The following is a 12,124-nucleotide window of genomic DNA, read 5'->3' as shown; positions in this document are numbered from 1 at the left end:
ATTGTGTCATTGCTCGTAAGTTACAACTATGAAATATTTCAAACTTTTTAAAATAGAATCATCTTACTTCATACATGATATGGTTAAAATATAAAAAGGGTGCTTTTGGTATTTTTGTAATTATTATCATTTTGGTATTTTACATGTACGGAAATATAGTTTTAAGTGTTGTTACAAATTGTGTCATTGTGCATAGATTACAATTGTGAAACTCTTGAAAAGTTTTTTATAGGATCATTTTAGCACGTACATGATATGGTTAAAGTATAAAAAGGGTGCTCTTGGTATTTCTGTAATTATTATTTTTGTACGTTAGATTGCAATTCATGAATCGCTCTGGGCCTTCTATGTTCTGCTGGCCAGAAAATAAAGACTTTTCTTGTATACCTTTTGAAAATATCATCTGGGAAGTTCCTGTTCCATCTCTTACAAGCCAATCAGCCCGGATTTACGCAACTGTAAGCAAAATTAAAAGAAGACATCATATCATCAATGAAAAGAATGAGCTGTGAAATATAGGACACAACATTTTGTATGTAAATCTATGTAATTCTAAGAAGTATTAGTGATATGTATGTTTATTGTTTTCATCTATGTACATTAGTCTATTGTTTCTTATTTCTGTTGATAGGGTTTGTAATAATCACTCAACCCCTTACATTGCTAGGCCTATATTTTCCATTCACAAAACCGCAAGATTATTACAAAAAAGGTATCCCTTTTCGTTATTTAATCATACCTAGTAAATGCAAACTAATCCAATAAAATGTTATAAAAGTTTGATAGTTGTAAGCGATGGTACCATTGGGAAAAAGGTTGAAAGTCATAGTTAAAGCACAAAAATATAATATTATGGTAATACCAAAACTACACATTACACCAGTTCTATTTTTAAGTATACCTAATATCTACTATAATGATTATTTGAAAAAGTTTTAAAATGTGACAGTTGTCACCTCAGAGTAGGGATGGCCAAAATTTTCCGAAATCGGAAATTTCACTTTCCGGAATTTTTCCGAATTCCAGATTTGTCCGAAATTGGAATTTTTCCGAATTCCGAAATTTTTCCGATTTTACTTTCCGGAATCCGGAAAGTACAAATTCCGGAATTGGCCATCACTACTTCAGACAAAAGACATAATCTGTTAACAACAGTAAATCTGTATATTTCTGTACATTTAAAATACTAATAATAATAATAATAATTGCAAAAGTATCAAAAGCACCTTTCTTATTTTTTAACCATATCATGTATGTGATAAAATGATTCTATGAAAAGAAGCTTCAAGAGTGTCATAGTTGCAACTTATGAGCAATGATACAATTTCTAACAAAATTTAAAACTGTATATTTCCGTACACGTAAGATAAAAAGAACATACAAAAATACAAAAAAAAACATCCTCTTTATTTTTTAATTATACCATGTATGTACTAAGATAATTCTATTTAAAAAGTTTCAAAGTTTCATAGTTGTAACTTACGAGCAATGACACAATTTGTAACAACACTTAAAACTGTATATTTCTGTACATAAAAAATAATAATTACAAAATACATAAAACACTCTCTTTATTTTTTAACCATACCATGTACATGTTAAGATGAATGTACAAAAAAAGTTTCAAAAGTTTCATAGTTGTAACTTTTGAGCAACGGCACAATTTGTAAAAACCCTAAAATGTATTTGTATGCCTCTTAATGTTTGACAGTGTAACCTTTTGCAAGGTTACTTAGTATCTACTGAAAGAGCAAAAATTAAGCTTTCATTTGACACCTGGATGAGCTCAATATCTTCAACAATAAGGAAGTTAGGGTAATTTAGTTCCATGATGCTGAGTGCCAAAAAGCCTAGTGAAATTGAAGAAAAATTCACATTTTTCAAGAATTTCTCCCCGGCCCGTTTCTCATCCAAAAAAAAAAATAGGAAAAAATTAATTTAGCATAATTTCATTGGTGTTAATATATGAATTTTTTTAAAAGAGAATCTGAGACATTGAAGCACAGTCATGTTTTATAATTAGGTGATTTGACATGGAATGACCCGTATTAGATTATAAAATAATTACGCCCAATACTGTTTCAGATGTTTAATCTTTTTTTTTTTTCATTGGAACACCTGTTTGGGTATTAGTAATAAACTAGCAGAAGTGATCGGCTTCGCCTGAGAAGTATAATGTTTATGCATGATATTTGAAATGAAATGAAATCTTTGAGTTTTAAGTTCTATGTTTATGCCGGATAGGCTAAGGAGACAGTGAGAGTGAGAAATAAATGAAATGGTGGAATGAAGAAAGTGGGAGGAAACGGGAGAACTCCGATAAAACCCATGCAAACGGTGTTTGTTCACCACAAAATTTAATTGGCACAAGCTGGGATCGAGTCAGGAACAAGAGGTGAACGCTCTACCACTGAGCCACCGCGGTCACGGCATAATATTTGGAAATAAAGAAGTCAATAATATAATTAAGGAAGAACAATCCTTTTGGCGTTGCCTCTCTCAAAATAAAAAATAGTAAAATAAATAAATAACGATGAGCAACGCCTCTGGCCTTGTCCCTTTCAATTCCTGGGTCAGCCGGTGTCTACATTCTTGAGTAAACTTGGGCTTAAACATCATTTGAACTATCACCAATCAGCTTAAATTCCCCGAAAAAGTCTATGGATTCGACTATAATATTGGCCATTTTGGATATTTGATTTTTCACTCCTCTCAACCCCACCTCAAACGAATGGAGTCTGAACTTAGACGGCATCAGAAGTATCACTATTCATCTCAGCGACCACAAAAGCTGTGGATTCGACACTAATTTAGGTCATTTTCGATTATCTTTACATACCACTCCTTCCTTCCTAGGGGTGTCATACCCCCGCAGTGTTTTTCCTTCAGATTGTAAGTCATATATATGTACTTAGATATATCGAGCTTCAACTTACTAACATCTAAACTTCGTCAGATAGTCTATTTTTTAAAAATAAATTTTCAACCACCTTTCAAACTCCACCCTACCAACGTAGGACACGGATCAACATTTCTCCGCAGATTCTACGGTATCTTCCAAATTATGGTCTCTTTAATAAAAATCACATTCAAGTATGCCAATTCAATGGTGTGGATTTGTATACCAAACAAAAATTACACTTTGATTTTTATATAAATTATTCCTAATAGAACTAAAAGTATATTTCCAATTTTCATGCCATCAAAACGTGGCGTCTTTCGAGTATGCAAGAATAATATGCATAATTCGTCAAGATAGAGTCTCCGTGGATGAGTAGTTAACATTGTGGCTTTATGACGCAAAGGTTCTGGACTTGAATTCTATCTAAGAAAGCTGATATTTCTTTATTCTTTATTCTTCAAATGTAAAGATCTTTCTTTCTCTCCCTGTAGAATTGGCTGATGCTCTAAAAAGAGTTCTCCGTCTTCATATGACAACTGCAGTGTGATGCTCGCAGATTTGAGGTAGAAACTTCCATTCTTCTGCTTCACCAAATCGCAATTCCTTATAATATGAATATTGTCCGATCATTTGTTTTTCTGATTCTAACCTTGCACATATGAATGGATTCCTCTCTTCCCATATATTTGAATCTCTCCTTCCTCTCTCGCTCTCTCTCATGTCCTCCACAACGAACTTTGATTAAATGTTTAGTAACTGAAGGTATTAACTTACGTTGCTTCTTGAGTTTCACTGTCTTATTGAGAACATCCTGCTTTGTTCGGAAACAGCTTTTCAAACGTGAATAAATCACTTTACATTTAGTTAAGCGTTAATCTGATGAACACATTGTAACGGATTCAATAATCTATCCAGGTGAATTTCTAACTGAACGGAAGGAAATGAAATGAAATCTTTGAGTTTTACTTCCTACGGTTACGCCTGCCAGGCTAAAGGAGATAGTGATGATGAGAAATTGTAGAATGGAGAAAGTGTGAGGAGGAAACGGAAGAACCTCGAGAAAACCCAAGTACACGGTGTTTGTCACAAAGTTCACTTGGCGCGAACTGGGATCGAACCAGGGACCCCATGCACCAAAGGTGCTGAATGGAAGGGGTACATTACGTCACACCAGTAATGATTTGACTAATACTGCTTTAGTTGAGACAAAGGGAGAGGGAAGAATTGAAAGCTAGACACCAGAGGGCGTAAGTTGGGTTGCCTATGCACCTGCAAAACAATGTGTTAAGTAGCCTTTCTCCTCAGCCGCTGTCGATTACTTGGCACCTTCAAATAAGCAGCTTAAACATTATAGGCGAAAGTCTACTGCACATCATTCCTTCTCAGCGATCTGGTCGTGGACTGATAGTCAGCCAACTATGCACCTGAAGAATCATAGTTCGAATCCCCTCTGCTTGTCACTGAAGTGGAGGTGCTAACCTTGAATGCCATATCGGTTTCTACTCACTCAAACAACATTGTTATTCAGTGGTTACTATTTTGAATTGCAAGTAGCAAGAGGAGGAGAGAAAAGTGAGTAAAGTCATACCGCTACTAGGCATTTCAGAGCAAATAATTTCGATGGCAAAAAACAGAAAAGAAGTTCGTAAGTCCTCAGGGCGTTTCCGGTTAAGGAGTTTGGTTTATCAGAACTTATTATTATATTTACTCTATCTGTGTGTTCATTCGGAAGACAAAATAAAATATCGAGAACTACTTGAGGAATGGATTGAATTTTAGCCAGGGCGTAGAGGGTCAGGAGTTGTGAATCGAGTTCCTTGATGCAACTGATATTCAACCTGGAAGAGGTAGAAATCAACCATAGGGGCATAGCTCCTGTAACACGTGTTCGCAGTAGTGAAGAAGGAAGTTGTGTTGTACAATTGTTGGAAATGGGTCTCTTGAATGAGGAAATAGTATTCATAGTTGAGCATTATTTCTGCTCATACGGAAGCGGTCGTGAAGGTGGACCGAGTTTGAAAAAAAGTGGCAGAACAATTCCGAGAGGAGTTTAATAAGACGGTACCAAGTATCACAATAATGCTGTCTATTGTTACGAAATCCACCAAGAACTGTGTGTCTGCATTACATGAGCAACTCATCTTTTGCAGGAGTCTGGAGCAATCTTTGTTTCAGGATATGTTTGAGAATCTGTGTGAACGATATGAACACTGTCCACAACGAGTCGGTGCACACTTTGAACACTTTACATTACGCATACCGTGGTAGATCAACACGCTAATAGTGTGTGTATATATGTATGTAGTGTGTATGTTAATTTCTTTTGAGGGGAAAAACTCACAGATGACAATAATGTAATTTTGTTCATCTATTCATTTCAGTACTGTATATTTTGGCGCATACTGTACGTGCTCGAGTAAATATGCGGTATGAAGTTTCGTTGCATTACTTACAGTACAAAACCTCGGCTGGGCTGTCATGTCCTCTGGCCAGCCTTACAGATAATTTCAAGAAAACTGCATATTAAAGCGGCTAACTTTTTATAGAAGTTTACGAGAAGTCTAAACATGTACGAAATGAAAGCGAACTTGCAAGGGAAGTTCGGGAGAAAGCACTCGCCTGCAGAGGAACTAAGCATGCCATTTAAAAGACTAATTCATGCTGATTGCAACAAGCTAATAAAATTCCTGTACGGTTGAGAGATTAAATGTTAAATGCACGATTTGCGCACTATTCGTACAACCATTTGATGTGTTTGGATTCCGATCAATCAAAGATTATGGCAGGAAATTTGTACATAGTATGAAACTTCTTCATCCGGACGTTATGATGTACCAACGAAACAATCAAATAAAGTTCGTGTCCATGCTAATGAATCCGATCCGATCACCGCGATACATTAGATTGTTTCAGTTCGGGTTCCAAAAGCCAGGTTACCGAACAAATTATATACCTTTTGAATCAAATGTTAAATTTACTTTTCGCTTTGCTTATGCGAACTGTTCCCTTGACGGATGCAACACAATTGCATATATAAAATGTTCATGGTGCAGGGAAGTCTTGCCTGCGTCATTTCTTCACAGAACAGAAAACAATTTTCATCTCTAACTTTAACAAAAGAGACACTGACCAAAGCTTAAAACTTTACTTTATTTTAAATTATAATTTGTAACTGTTTCGGATACCTAGCATATCCTTCTTCAGACACTATCGAAATTAATGAAAATACAGACATATATATATATATATATATATATAAACGTTGTTATAACAAAGTTTAAATTCTTTAGATATCCGAAACAGTTACAAATTATAATTTAAAATAAAGTAAAGTTTTAAGCTTTGGTCAGTGTCTCTTTTGTTAAAACAATTAATCCAAAGCCATGTATAGTCTTACTATCGAAGTGACTCCAAGACTGAAAAGGAGTATATACATATGGAAAGATAGGAAAAGAAGGGAGACAGTGAAGATACAGCAAATATGGTTCCTGAAAACGTGTTTGGAAGAAGAAGTAACACCAAGAGGTCTCAGGATTATGAAGAAAGGAGTGGAACACACATCACTGAGATTTAAGGAATTACTAAAAAAGGCCGAAAAAGAACTAGTGTGGAGTGTAATTAGAAGAAATAAAGAAGAAGAACGAAGGAGTAGAGAGACTACAGAGAGAATGAGAAGTGAAATAGCAGACAGACTGACAGTGTTTGTAAGAGAAATGGTTATGAAGAATTTGGAGAAGTGGGAGAGAAGTTTTAAAGATAAAGTGAAAGAGAGACTGATGAAGAAAGGGAAAACCTTAGGATGGCGTAGAGAAAAAAGCAAAAAAGAGAAAAAATGAGAGTAGTGGTCTTGGGAGACGTGAGAATAACGGAAGAGGAGGAAGAACTTCTTAGTTTAGGTCACAGATTCAAGGTGAAAGAAGGGGAATAGACTTTAGAGAGCTGATTTACTCAGTGGAACAGGCCTTAACGGACGTTAAAGAAGAAGAACAGAGAGAGAAGATAAGGAGAAGAGCAGTAGCGTTAGTGAAGAACAGCATGAAGAAAAGGAGAAAAGAGAATTTGAAGAAGGAAGAAAAAAGGGGTCTTATGATGTTGAGAAGTAGGAAGGACATAGTAATAGAACAGGCGGACAAAGGTGGAGCAGTGGTAGTTATGGAGAAAGAATGCTACAAGAAGAAACTCGAAGATTTATGTGACAATACATATGAGGTTATAGGGGATAAGGACATGAAGGAAGAGGATCTATTGAAGAAAGTAATGAAAGAAGGAAGAGGTTTCAAGAAATGGATAAATATACAAGGAAGGATATCAAGAATGAAAGGTTTCCCAAAATTACACAAGAAAGAGGTGAAGCTTAGACCAGTACTAGACTGTAGAAGTAACTACTGGAAGCCACTAGAGAAGGAGTTGAAGGAGATTTGTGAAAGCATAAGAGAAGGACAAGAATCGTGCAGAGTGAAGAACACAGAAGAAGCCAAGGAATTGTTAAGAAGAGTGGATCTTATTGGAGGCAAAAAACTTATGTTTAGTCTTGATGTTAAGGATATGTTCCCGAGCCTTAGTAGAGAAGCAATAATAAGTGTCATAGAGGAAGAAATGGGTAGTAAAAGTATAAAAGGATGGACAAAAGAGAAAGTAGTTAAGGCTCGGAAGTTAATATGGAAAAACAGTTATTGTATAATCGGTGAGAAAGTGGTAAAAATAAGAAAAAGAATCAGTATAGGTTCGAGGCTGAGCCCAGTACTGGCAGAAATAATTACAAACAAATGGGAGAAAAAGGTGAAAGAAGAAGGGTGTAAGAACTTGATCATATTTTGTAGGTATGTGGATGACTGTCTAGGCTTGTGGAAAGGGACTAGGAGACAATTAGAGAACTTCAAAGATAGTGTGGAAGATAAAGAAAAAGGCATAAGCTTGGAAATGGAGTTGGAAGAAAATGGAAGAATAAACTTTTTAGACATGACCATAATAAAACAAGGAGAAGGCCTGGTTACGAGGTGGTACCAGAAAGAGTGCTCAGCGGGAGTGTACTGCCATGAGAGGAGCGACGTGGATAGGAGTACAAAGAGAAATTTCATAACAAATATGATAAGAAGAATAGAAATGATGGAGGACGAAGAGGAAGGAAGGAAGGAGAGCATACAGAAATTCTACAGACAGTTAGAGAAGAACGGTTACAGCGAGAAAGAGTTAGAGAAGGAAGAAGAACGCAGGAAGAGGAAGAGAGGGAGAAAGAAGAATGAAGAGGATGAGAGTGGAAAATGGCATGGCATAGAAAGTATGGGAGAAGAAACGGAGAAACTGAAGAATTTATTGAAGAAAGGAGGGGTCAGAACTTATAGAAAGAGTGGAGAAACTTTATTAAGATCAATAAAGAAGAAGAATAGAAAAGGAACTAAAAAGATTAATGAAGAGGAAGAAGGGGTCATCTACAGGGTATGGTGTGAGGACTGCGATATGTCATATATAGGAGAGACAGGAAAGAGAATGAAAGAAAGGATAAAACAACATGAAGATGATGTTAGGAGGAAAAAAGATACCAATGCCATATACAAAGATGTTAAGGAGACGAATCACGGAATTAATTGGGATAAGACGGAAGTACTGGAGATGGAGAAAAGAATGATAATAAGGAAGTGGAAAGAAGCGGATTTTATAAAGAAGGTAGGAAGAGATAAACTGATGAACTGGACAGGGGGCTTACCAATTAATGAATTATGGCAAGGAAGTTTGAATAACATAGAGAAAAATAAAAATAAAAAAGGCCCTTATAAGAACAAAAAAATGAAGGAACGTGATTAATTGGAAAGTGAACACGAAGACTTATAGGATTGGCTGAAGGCCTCAGTAAATAAGAAAAATAAATAAATAAATAAATAAATAAAAATAAAAAAGTACAAGAATGACTATATACATGTCTGTTAAAAGAATTTAAACTTTTTTATAACAATGACTATATATATATATAACGGTTAAAGAATTTAAACTTTGTTATAACAACATTTATATATATGTCTGTATTTTCATTAATTTCGATAGTGTCTGAAGAAGGATATGCTAGATATCCGAAACAGTTACAAATTATAATTTAAAATAAAGTAAAGTTTTAAGCTTTGGTCAGTGTCTCTTTTGTTAAAACAATTAATCCAAAGTCATGAATAGTCTTACTATCTCTAACTTATCATTATTGTCAACAGTATAATGACAAATTTTAACTAACAAACCCGTTAGTTATTGCAAACAGATTATTCTGTTACCTCCGATAGATTTCAATTGAGAAGTTTGATGCAATAAGGGCGCAAGTCTGAAACATGCAGTTGGAGAAAAACTATGCTGAAAATTTAAGTAGTTTTTTTTCTTACATTAAACAATGTAATATGCAGCATTTTATTCCGATATTGAATTGAAATGTTACCAGGAGCCTAAACAAGCATGGCAAAAGCAACAAATGCGTTGATGCAAAAAGGGAGTAAACTCGCTTACGCTCTTACATCAAACAGCTCAATTCGTATGTCAATATTCGTTGCTAATAATATTTTACTTAACGCCGCGTTTAAATGTATATATACTCATGATTTCATATCAACTTCCAAGTTGAATCTCTCGAACAATTCTCAACCGTACAGAAATTGTATTAGCTTGCTGTAATCAGCATGAATTGATCCTTCGAATGGTATGCTTAGTTTCTCTGCAGACGAATGCTTTCTCCCGAACTTCCCTTGTCAGTCTTGACAACGATTTACCAATCAACAGTTATGTTATTTTAGTACAATTTTGATGTAAATCATAAAAATTGAAGAAGAAAGAGAGTGATACAAAATGAAGAATGTTTTTTTAATGCCTCGCTACATCCTGCAAAGAAATAAAGCAGATTAACGAAAATCTATAGGAGATAATGAGACATAATTAATAACAAGGGAGCTATTTCCTGTTGAAGTAAATGTAGAAAGAAGCTACCGTCATTATTAAAACTAAATAGCTGACGACGAAAGCTAATTCCCCCTCCTCCTTCACCCACTTCTGCCTTAATATTAAGAAGGAAATAAATCAAATTTAGAGTCCGATGATAGGAGCGATCGTTCGTTTAGAAGAGATCGGATTGGAGAGAGGGTAAAAAAGGAAAGTGATCGCTAAATGATCATAGACACGACAACAGTTTTAAGCAACAGTTGAAACACATCTTTCTTGTAAGAGAGCCAAACTACTTTTACGTAATTTTTTTTTCTTTATCAAGGCGAAAGATAGAAAAAGAGCCTCATTCTTTTCCTCGTTTGTCCTTTATCCTAGAGATCCTTAAAAACAATTTCCTTGGAGAGGTTTTACTTTCCCCTTCCCCCCTTTCTATCTCTTCTCTCATTCCATTTACCTCCATCCATCCCTCTAAATTGCCTTAATTTCTTCAACTTGTCGCTTATCTTGCAGAAGAGCCTATTAATCCATCTTTTGACCTAAGAGGAGAAAGAATGAAAGTACATGAAATTGCAGACAGGAAGATGAAAGCAACGAATAAGATTACACTTTTAAAAAATCTCTTTCCCTTCTTTCTTTCAAGCATAAATGTATATCTCGTATATACATACAGTATAACGCTGAAGCTTAAAAAAGTAGCTTCACTTTTACCAAAAAGTGTAAGTTTGTAACTAGAATTTTACTTTACCTCTCGTTCTACCATTCTAAAGTCAATGTTTTCTCTCTCTCTCTCCCTCTTTCTCACTGAAAGATTTATTGAGCATTTATTTATTTACCTTTTTTTTTTTAAAAAAAAAAAAAGAGGTAGTCCATTAGTAATTATTGAGGTTTTGCCCAAAGAGGGGCTCGTAGGTCGATATACACTTCTTGGAAAAAGCAACTGACAATGATTCCATCTACCAGAGATACCCGATAGGCGGGTTTAAGACGCAGGTTGCACCCATGAGATATTTCGGTAAGCCTTTGAGAGGAAGACACTCCTGTGTTCTATTGTATATACGCTGCTGAAGTCGTCTGCTGTGAATTTTACTGGGCGCAGCCATATTGGTTACAAACAAACTGTTGTTAGGGTGGTTGCTAAGGCAGTTTCAATGGCGTTGTATTGAAACTGCTGAGTCTTGTGAATATTCTCAAAATAGTGTTGACGAACAACATAAATGTGTATGCTGAAATGTCTGATTTAACGAATAGCAGTGAATATATTTACTTTTTGCGTATTTGAAGCCTATATTTTATATGAAAAAAAATTACTCTACATTTTATTTAGGCTACTGCAATCAACGATAACTTGCTGGACAATAAGCGAGTGACAATTCTAAGTATCTATATGAGCGTTCCTTAACAATAATTCTGGATTGATTTTAAATAAAATTACCTAAAATTGTATGGTATATACCTTTGCCATATTGTTTATTTAGCTTTAGTAAAAATGTTTAATATGGAAGACAGTTTTTTTTTCTTTTTCAAATTAAGGATCAGATATTCGGAGCGAAACAGTACAGCGCTAGAATAACCAATGTAGCCTATTTTATAACATGCAATTACGAATACTTGATCTTAGAAACAACATCTCTTCGTGGAAATAGTTTCCTAATTTATTCTTCATTCTTTTGTTAGCAGGTGTTCATTCCTTGCTTGGCACTGGTAAAGTTGAAATGCGTCACCAGAAATAATTATTTAAAAGGTATAATTCTCTAACTATTCTATCTAATGTCCTAATCTTATCTGAATTATTATTTCCTTTGCGTCTGCCACGAACGGCGCACAGATTTGTAACATGCCTGCATACACATGTATTAAAACTCATAAGGAAAACACATACCAACTTACGCTGGGTAGTCTCACTTCACGTAACACAGCACTTATGATAATTCGGGGCATCTGGAAGCTCGAGCGCCCATAAGGATGCATCTGTAGGGAGTAGGCAGATCAGTGAAGTTGGAAATGTGTGTAAAGAAAAAAAGACAGGCAAGAAAAGCATACACCAACCTGAACTAGTAATCACCACAAGTGGATCTCGGCAAGGTTCTAGAACACAGGTCCCCATTCCCATTTGTTTGTAATAAAGACAGAAAACAATGTGCCCTTCGGGGCTCTAACCCGCCTTCACTCGCTAACGCTCGCTCGGCAATACCGTTTAAATTAAATATTAAACTTTGGTACAGAAAGGAACCAACCTAACTACTAACCTATATAGGGGACCTTCCCGTGGATTTGCATTTGAATTTCTTAGTAACCATGACGCTTTTTTAA

The sequence above is a fragment of the Thermobia domestica genome, chromosome 1 (genome assembly GCF_964235325.1).
Source record: "Thermobia domestica chromosome 1, izTheDome1.hap1.1, whole genome shotgun sequence".
Taxonomy (NCBI): Eukaryota; Metazoa; Arthropoda; class Insecta; order Zygentoma; family Lepismatidae; genus Thermobia; species Thermobia domestica.
The sequence above is the reverse complement of the archived record's forward strand: the minus strand, read 5'-3'. Positions refer to the sequence as shown.